This window comes from Carcharodon carcharias, chromosome 30 (genome assembly GCF_017639515.1).
Source record: "Carcharodon carcharias isolate sCarCar2 chromosome 30, sCarCar2.pri, whole genome shotgun sequence".
NCBI lineage: Eukaryota > Metazoa > Chordata > Chondrichthyes > Lamniformes > Lamnidae > Carcharodon > Carcharodon carcharias.
Genome location: NC_054496.1, coordinates 31,779,063 through 31,789,451, shown reverse-complemented (window position 1 = coordinate 31,789,451; position 10,389 = coordinate 31,779,063).

Sequence of the window (10,389 nt, the reverse complement as noted above, 5' to 3'; positions counted from 1 at the left end):
CCAAATGATCAATAAAGTAGTGATTCCTTGATCTTCTGTCTGGGTGTTGATTTGTCTCCATCCTCTACATGTGAAATGTCTCCATGGAACTATTGGCTGGCTTCAGTGTATCCAAGCACAGAACTAGGCCTCCTGAATGATGAAACAACAAAAATTGTTGGACAAACTCAGCAGGTCTGTCAGCATCTGTGGAGTGAAATTGGGTTCATGTTTTGAGTCCAGATGATTCTCTTCGGTTTGTCCAGCAGTTTTTCTTTTGTTTCTCATGTCTATCTTCTGCAGTATTTTGCTTTTATTTCCTGAATGATGGGTTTACTGAAGGCAGAGAGAAGCACTAACTTTCACTCCTTTGGGCTGCTGCTCATGTTTCTGCCTACATCAGACCCCTGGCTCCTTAACTTTAACTACCTGGGGTTGGAGAGGTGCAGTGAGCAGGTCTGGTGCCTCCTTGTGGACCTGCTCCTGAGCCTGGCTGGTGTGGGTGTTTACTCAGGCTGCCTCGTTCTCTTCCATGGTGATGTTCACCCCCTGGAGAGGGACACACAGTATTGGAATGTTTGAGGTTTGCTGTGATCAGTGGGTATGAGGTCACAACTGCAACCATTATTTTAGTTTGATGACCCATTTGATTTTTTGTGACACATGAGCTAAAAGCTCACTGAACAAACTATGAACTAAAGCTTGTGTAATGTGGGGAATAGTGAACCTGCAGATCAAACACAGAAGGTGGTGTGAGAACTAGCGTAGTTCTGTAACATGGTCTGAGAGAAACATTAACTGGTAGGTAATTATTTTTCAAGTGCACTGGCTTTCCCATCTTAATACAATCTGTACATGAATTAAACAGATGAAATCCTACTAATTTAATGCTACTCTGAAAATCCTTCTTTCTTCCCAAGGGATCCTTTATACGTGGGCATGTAATCATTCGCTAGTTTTGGTATCACTGGACGTGTCATTGAGGTCCAAGCTAATGCTCTTGCTATAGGTTGTGGAATTTAAGGTCAATTAATAAATCTGAAATATTAAAAACCCATCTGGTCCACTGATGCCTTTTGAGAAAGGGTATCTCCCCTCTTTACCTGCTGTGGGTCTGGTGTCACACACAGACCAATGTGTTTCACACTAAACTGCATTCTGCAATAACCTTGCAAGTTACTCAGCTCAAGGACAAGTGCTGGACTTGCCAGTGATGCCCATATCCTGAGAGAAAATTTTAAAAAATGTAAGATTGAATTCTGAAAACTAAGTTACACATCCAGAATACCTGAATTATGAAATTAAATAATAACTATGTATGGGGCTAAACTGTCAAATTATTTGGGTTGGTGAATGAGTGTGTATGGACTTCCAGAGGGCATTCATTAATCTCTCACAGCCAGAATGGATGAGAACTAAAAATGGTGATTGAGAGAATCATCAGGATTTGGCATATGTTAGTTTCCAGGGATCTGATCTGGTACCTGAACTTCATTCATGACTTCAATATTCAACTGTCTATTTGCACCAGTTTTCAGGAGATGTTAATCATCAATCCAAGAGGAAAAGGGACCCAAATGAGATTGAGTGAGTGGGCCAAACAATGGCAAATGTCATTCTGTGCAGGTGAGTAAGGTCAACCACTCTGGATCTAAACAAGGGAAAATTGAGTTTTTGTCTGAATGGTGGAGGAAGAAAGGTTTGAGAGAATTATAACAATCATAAACTAGTATAATGAAGATTGTTGGAACATTGGACTCTCTCTGAAAGGGAGGGATGTGATGCTTCAGTTTTAGAGAACCTTGGGTATACACATATCTGGATTTCAATCTGGACTTTGGGAATCAAACATCAAATGACACTTCTGTTCTCTGAGTTTCAATACTGATTGTTTACATCCCCAGACTTCATTTTGCTCAATGTTTAACTTTCCTGAATTTGAAGATTGATGGCTGATCTGATTGAGCTGTTTAAACTGTTCCAAGGATTTGGTAGGGTAACTATGGGGGAATTATTTCCTCTTCTGGGTTACTTGTAGTCTGGCTCAGCCTTAGGTAGTTACTAATAAGAGGGATGGTGTCATTCAAAGGGGATTTATGTAATTAGCTCTTATAGAAATTACGTGCTTGAACCAGGACCACAATGAGAAAGCTTCACCCCCAGAATTACCCACATTTAGGACACATTTGTCTGTACAATCACTTGACTACTAAAGGCCGTAGGAAAGGTTATATCTACAATCACGACATTTCCTCCCCCTTTAGTTTTTATATTTCCTATTTAAAAAGAATATTTTTATCCACAATTTATACATATATGCGTAGGTGATGGGATTAAAGATTAAATCTTTCTAAAACATTGAGAGTTGTGTAGATCCATCAGTTGTGATTTTCCCACTAGATCAACATGATCAGGAAATGCAGTATCAGGGACATCCTTCAACAGTAGTAGTTCAGAATTTGGGACTTCAACAGAGACATCGGGTATGTCTATTCAAGGTGCATCTGTCACCTCAGGGATTAAATGTTCAAGATGTCTTGTGGAATAGCTGATTGTTGGAATTTCTTTGGAAACCTTAGATGATCCACATGTTTTCAAACAATCTGGTCTTTCACTTCCACTTGGAATGACAAGAGTCCAGTTTCAGAGAAAGTTATACCAGGAATCCAATTAGGTCCATTTCCAAAATTCCACACGAAAACTGAATTTCCCACAGTAAATCTTCAAACTTTACTATGAATACAGTGATTTAATTTCTGACTACTCTGATTCTTCTCTTACCTTCCCCTTGAAGTTTGGAAACACCAGACTAAACTTGTATGAAGGCGATGTTTCATCACTAGATCAGATGGTGTTGAACCCGTAGTTGCTGAGGACTCATACTATAATTGAGAAGAACGTGTTAAAGTCGAGTTTCTAAAGTACCTTTGGATAAAATGTCTTCATTCCTGATGTGAAAGTTTGCACTGCTCTTCCAGCTAACCCACTTGATGAGGGATGATGTTGTGCTGTTTAATATGTTTCATTCCATTTAAATTCATGAATCTCTGAAACTCTGTACTAGTGAATGCTGGACTGTTATCTGAAACAATGACTACTGCTAGGCCATGTATACTGAAACATTGGCACGGCTTTTCAATAACTGTGCAATATATCAGTGATCTAACTTCATACACATCCATTCACTTGGAATGTGCATGAATGATCAATATAAACAAGGTGGAATGTCTTTATCCTCCCTCATCAGTATAGTTCAACACTCTGGTGAAATGTTGTTCATGCTGACGCAGGTGTTATTTCCTCACTCCAAATATTACTGATAAACCTTCCTTTTCAAGTTATAAATTTCCCTTCATGGCCTCCAGAGAGGGTTCTGGAGACATAGCTGATTGGCCTTTCGGAACCATCATCCATCCTGTGTGACCACACTGCTCCCACACCGTGAGGAGATGCATTAAGCATCTCTGGTTAATATTAATTCTTTTGATGCGTCATACCATACTAGTAAACATGATGTATGTAAAAGCTTCTTGACTGTTATGAAGGTACTTCTCGTTGTGCATTCCATGACCAAATGTGGTTCTTTTTTAAATTAAATGTAAAGGTGCAAACACTGTTGACATTTTTCACAAGAAGTGACTATAATCATTTATCGTTCCCAAAAAGAGTTGAGTTCAGTGACACTGATTGGAGAAGGTGCCATTCAATTTCCCTGACTTTCTCCTCTACTCCTTTGGCATCCGCTCGGTGACACAAGTCAGCAAATTGTCGCTTGGAAGGCATATTTCTCTTCTTTCAGCTGTACACTAGCTTCCAAAAATCACGTTGAAACCTTTTCTAGTTTGACCAATTGTACAAATTCCATTGACCCTGTGATTAGGACATCATCCAGATATACCACTGCCCGGGGAAGTACTTGCAGTAGACTTTCCATGGTCCTTTGGAAGATTGCACATACAGATGATATAACAAAGGGGAAGTGTGTATATTATTGCAGCCCTTGTGCATGTTAATGGTTCTGTGCTGTCCAGCTCTAGCTGTTGGGATGCATGCCTCATGCCCAGTTTGGATTAGGATTTTCCTCCATCTAGATAAGCGTACAAATCATCAATCCTTGGGAGAGGATATTTATCTAGTTTATGTCATGAGGAGATATTAATATCTATAATGTAACTGGAAATCACTTGTAAAATGGAATTGTAGGGGGTCTTGTGTCTGTGTGTTTGACTGTGTGAAAATTAACAAGATTAATGTCAGCCAGTCTGGGAGCTTTGATGTACAGTCACTCTGAGATGTTAATTAGATGAATATAAGGAGAAGGTAAAGTGTAAATTTGCATTTGTTGATTAAAGGATTACAGGGCAGGACTAAAATCTTGCACCTAGCTAGAAAATGCCAAGCAATGGGTTTATTATTTTCAGTTTACTAATAAAATTGGTGGAACGAAAGGATGTTATTGTTAGGAAATATAACATTAACAGCCTGGTGATACAATGGAAAATTTACATTCAAAGAAAACACTAGGTATAAACGGAAAAGAGTTTGTGTGTGTAAGGCAGAGGCATTTATGATCTAACCAGCCTGTAAGCCATTAACTGTGTCTGCAAAGGAACCAAACTGCAAGGAACCTCATTCTGAATTTGTTAGACCAAATATGCTTTCCCTGCTGTTTGTTTAAAGTCTATGTGTTATTGTTGCCTTGGTGGAGATTTACCTGGAAGTGATTAATTTGCAGATTTGATTAAAATTTACGGTGGTATTAATTTGTAGATGTGTATTTGGTTAATTCATTGTTAAGTTAATAAATGTTTAATTTAGTTTGATATAAGAACATTTTGAGGCACAGTGGTCTTATTCCTCAATTCAGAGCTGTAAATCAAATGTACCAGTTGAAAATACAGGTTATGAAAGTTGTTCCAGGTTCCCTCTGTGATTTAAACAACTCAGCCTTTTCCAAACTGCTGTGTCATAATAATTGGAGGCTCTTGGCAGGATAATATTTGTAATTTCTTCTTTCGTTCAGAATTGGTGAATCTTGAGGAAAGGAGTACGAGAAGCATTTTGTATTCAGGAGTTGGTGAAGCTTTTTGTTAATGGTGAGGCTGCAAGATGGCTTTGGAAATTGCTAAGACTTGTCTGGGAGTAGAAGATATAACTCTGATTGTGTTACAAAAAGAATCCAAGGATAAGATAACAAATTTGGAAGATAAGTTTAAAATTAATGTTGCCTGTAGTGGTGAAGAAAGCAGATATAATTAAAGGTACAGCACAGCATCTACAGTTGGAAGTGATACCTGACACCAGTGAGTCACAGCTGGAGATAATGAGACTTGAGTTACAAATGAAGATGTTGGAACTTGAACAATCAAAGAGACTGAAAAAATCTTGAATTAGAAGCAAAGGAAAGAAAAGGCCATTTCAAAGGGAACAAGCAGGAAGGCTGGAGAAAGAAAGGAAGCTGGACCTGGGATTTCAGGCAAGAGAGAAGGATAAAGAAAGAGAGGCAAGGGAAAGAGAGAAGGAAAGAGAAAGGGAATAATTTCTTAAATGGTTTGAGGTTCAAAAAGAGATCTGAGGTTCTGAGGAGAGTTCTGATGATGAAAAAGCCTTTAACCTAAAGCCCAATGGGGAGATGATTAGATTTGTACAAGCTGTTCCAAAGCTTAAGGAAAAAGATGTTGAAGCATTCTTTATTTCATTTGAGAAGATAGTGAAAATAATGAAATGGTCACTGGAGTATTGGACATTGCTGTTACAACCCAGGTTGTTGGGTAGAGCAGATGAGCCATTTTCTATCTGAAGAGGTGTCAGTGAAATATGATGTGTTGAAAAAGGCTATTTTGAGTGAATAGGAGTTAGTTCCTGAGGCCTATAGGGAGAAATTTAGGAATATAAGAAAGAGGCTGGGTAAACCTATATATTTAGTTTGAGAGAGTAAAACAATATAATTTTGACTGGTGGATACCGGCGTTAAAAATAGAGACAACCTTTACAGCTCTTAGAGAAGAAATTCTTCTGGAAGTATTTAAAGTTTCAATTCCTTTGGTAGTGTGAACTCAAGTAGGTAACAGAGTTCAAATGGTAAGAAAAGAAACAGTTCAAGCTGATGATTATGAGTTAGTACACAGAGATAAACATTTTTTCCTTTACCCTTTTAAATCCAAGAAGGATAGAAAGTGGGAAGGTACAAGGAAGTGGGTGGTTAGGAAAGAGAAGGGGTAGCTGGAAATTCCCAAAAAGTTTTTTCTCAGAAGGAAAAGGAAGGTGCTGAAGGGAGGAGTGACTTTTGAAAATTGAGGTGTTTTCATTGTAATAAATTGGGGCATACAAAGTCAGTGTGTTGGAAATTACAGAGAAAACCTGTTGGAAATATTGGGGGGCAGAAAAGTTCTGGAGATAAAGGTACTGTGGGTTCTGATGTTCATTCACAGGAAAACCAATTGTTTGAGAACAGGTAAAGCAGTAAGATTCAGTGAAAGGTAAAGGAGTGTGAAGGTGTTCACAATTTCCCCAGGAGAAATCAGAGGGGCAAGTTGCAAAAATGTTAAAGACTTTCTGTGTGAAGGGAAAGTCTTTCCATGTGTCCACGGTGGAGTAGGTAAAAATGTTAACATTTTAAGAGACACAGGGGGTTGGTCAATCATTAATGTTGTGGGATAGTGATATTTGTATTGAGAGGGATGACTGCAGGAGCACATGATAATAAAAGGGGTTTGTGGAGAGGCTAAACATTCCAACCTTGTGGAAGATAAATTTCAAGAGCAATTGGAAGAAAGGGGAAGTAATGGTTGGAGTTGTGGAATCATTGCCCTTTGTAAGGTTTCAAATTATTTTGGATAATGATATAGCTGGGTCAGAGATTGTGATACCTCTGGTAGTTGAGTAGCCTGTAGAAGCGTTTTCCACAGAGGTGTTACAAAGGGAGCATCTTCGTTTGTTTCCGGCTTGTGTGGTAAAGAAATCACAGGCTCATAGATTGAAACAAGAACAAACAAGCAGGGGAGGCAGCTCAAAGGCAAGAAGACGATGCCAAAATCCAATCAGCTGCCACTATATTTAATAACATTGTTCAGGAAGAAAGCACAATTCAGCAGAAATGTTTAACTCAAGGAGGTGAGTGGAGTTACAGAAAAAATGATTTGCAATTAAAAAAGTTCTATCAGGCAGCTTACTCAGAAAAAGAGGCAACATGTATTGCAGTATATTATTAACTTAAGGGGGATATTTACATGAGAAAATGGAGGCCAGATTATGTCTCAGCAAATGAAAGTTGGAGTGAGATACAGCAGATTGCACCCCATTAGGGTGTAGAAATGAGATGTTGAGAATTGATCATGAAAGGGGTGGGTGGTGACATTTAGGAATTAGGAAAACAGAGGAAAAGATACAGAGGTTTCCTATGGCCAGGATTGCACATGGATGTAGTGAAGTTCTGTAGAACATGTCACACATGTCTGGAAATAGGGAAACCACAAGCATTGATTAAGCCGGCACATTTAATTCCAATACCAGCATTTGAAGAAACTTTTACTATGGCCATGATTGATTGTGTAGGTGCCCTCCCTCAGGGGAAAACTGGAAATCAGTAATTACTGACAATAATTGATGTGTCTAACAGGTTCCCTGAAGTGATACCTTTAAGAAATATTACAACCAAGAAGATTGTGGAGGAATTCACTAAATCTTTTACAAGAGATGGTGTACCTAAGGAAATTCAATCAGATCAGGAGTCAAATTTCATATCACAGCTATTTAAGGAAGTAATGAACAGTTTGGGGATAAAACAGTTTAAGTCAACAGCTTACCATCCAGAGTCACTAGGAGCTTTGGAAAGATGACATCACAATTTAAAACTATGATAACAGCCATACTATCAGTATTATCCACAACATCAGAATACAGGAATACCATTCTTGTTATTTGCTATTAGAGACACTCCTAATGCATTGCCTGGTTTTAGCCCTTTTGAACTTGTTTATGGTCATGATGTAAGGGGACCACTGAGATTGAATCATGAGAAATTGGTGTGACAAAACTCCGAAACTATTCTCCTGGATTACATATCAAATTTCAGGGAAACTTTGAACAGAGCACATGTGTTGTCTGAGGAAGATTTAAAGATCTCACAGCCAGTAATGTAAACTCTTGATCTATCCACTGCTGTTACTGCCCAGGAACATAGGGACATAGGAATTAGAAGCAGGAGTAGACCATTTGACCCCTCGAGCCTGCTCTGCCATTCAGTTATGTCATGGCTGATTTTCTACCTCAAACTCATCTTCCCACAACGTGCTATTTCCTTTGATATCTTTAATATCTAGATTAAGGAAGGCAAATGGCTTATTAGCCTTTATTGCAGAAGGATTTGAGCACAGGAGTAAAGATGACATTCTGCAGCTATACAGGGCCTTGGTGAGCCCACACCTGGATTATTGTGCACAGCTTTAGTTTCCTTACCTAAGCAAAGATGGACTTGCAATAGAGGGTGTGCATCGAATGTTTCCGACTGATTCCGGGGATGCTGGGATTGTCTTCTGAGGAGAGATTGAGGAAACTGAGCCTGCAATCTCTAGAGTTTAGAAGAATGAGAGGTGATCTTATTGAAGTGTATAAATTCTGACAGGGCTCGAGAGGGAAGTTACAGGAAGGATGTTTCCCCTGGCTGGGAGGGACTAGAACCAGGGGCACAGTCTCAGAATAAGGGACAGGCCATTTAATACTGAAATGAGGAGGAATTTCTTCACTCAGAGGGTGGTGAATCTTTGGAATTCTCTCCCCCAGAGGTCTGCAGTTGCTCGTCATTGAGTATGTTCAAGACAGCGATCGTTATTAAAGTTACAACCTGTCAACTTGAAAATACCCCATTAATCAACTGCCTCTGCTTCCTGTCCATTAACCAATCCTTCATCCATGCGAATATATTGCTCTCAACTCCAGGAGCCTTTATCTTGTGTATGAATCTTTTGTGTGGCACCATATCAAATGTCTTTTGGAAATTCCAGTATACAATATCTATTGGTTCTCCTTTATCTACACTACTCATGGCATTGTCAAAAAAATCTACAATAGATTTGTCAAAGACTACTACCATCCTTTTGTAAAACCACACTGATGCTGTCTGATCATAGTCTGAGTGTCTGAGTGCATTGTTAATAATTCGATAATAATAGATGCCTGCATATTCCTGACAGCTGATGTCAGACTAACTGACGTATAGTTCCGTATTTTCTCTCTCCCATCTTTCTTGAATGGCAGTGCTACATTTATTAATTGGAATCTGCTGGGACTGTTTTAGAATCTAGGGAATTTTGGAAATTCATAACCATAGATCAACTAACTCCGCAGGTTCCCCTATCAAAATGCTGGAATCTAGATCTGCAGGTCCAGGGCATTAGTTGGCTTTTAGCCCCTTAAGCTTTTCCATTAATTTTTCCCTGCTGATGTTAGTTACTTTAATTTCCTCACTTTTAGGAACCCCCTTAATAGCCCTGGAATTTAATTTCTGTCATAGAGTCATGGTTACAAAGCATAGACACAGGCCCTTTGGCCCATTTTGTCTGTGCCAGCCATCAAGTACTTATCTATTTTAATCCCAATTTGCCCTCTACTGTGAAAATAGTTGTTGAAGAGTTTGCAATTGACAAGTTTCAGGAGATGTCCTGTCATATTGCTGTGATAAGGTTTAAAACTGATTAAAGCCTGGGGTTAAAGTAGCTCTGGCCTTGGAATGTGACACAAACATCTTAATGTCAGGAGAATAGGACAAAATAGTACATGATGGTACTGCCAGTCGTTGGTGATTGATGGCCATACAACTGCTACATCGAGGCACTTCAAGTCTGCATTCCTTGGATTCAAGGGAGCAGAGATGAGGCTGACAACAGTGGGAATGGTCTGGGGAGAGAGTAAGGGTTTTATTAGTGACTGGGTCATTGAAGGTGCTTGAGCTGATTGGGAACTGCAGAAATGTCATAGTGAGCAGCGAGACAAAGGGAGGACAGTTGAGATTTTCTAGTAATGCACACGGGATAAAGGAGGGTTGGTAGAGGGAAGGGAGATGTGTGTGATACAAGGAAGTGATCGGTAATGACCTTATCTGTGATCTACACGATGGGGTTAGTGAGGCCGAGTCCAATGGCAAAGTTCATCTGCAATATCATAAACACAAAGTTCCAGACCATAACCAAACCCTCACATTCAGAACCATTCACAGTGTCAGTTCCAATAATGCTTTGGAGTCAAATTCGAAATCAGGAATCTGTGTTATGATTGTTTCTGAGGTCGCCCCTGGACAAGCCTGATCCCAGAGTGGGACCCAGCCTGAGAGACCCTAACTTTTATTTCTTTGTTTAGATACGCAGAGAGTAGCTACTAAACAGAGTCACAGGAGTCAGCTAATGAACTGTTACA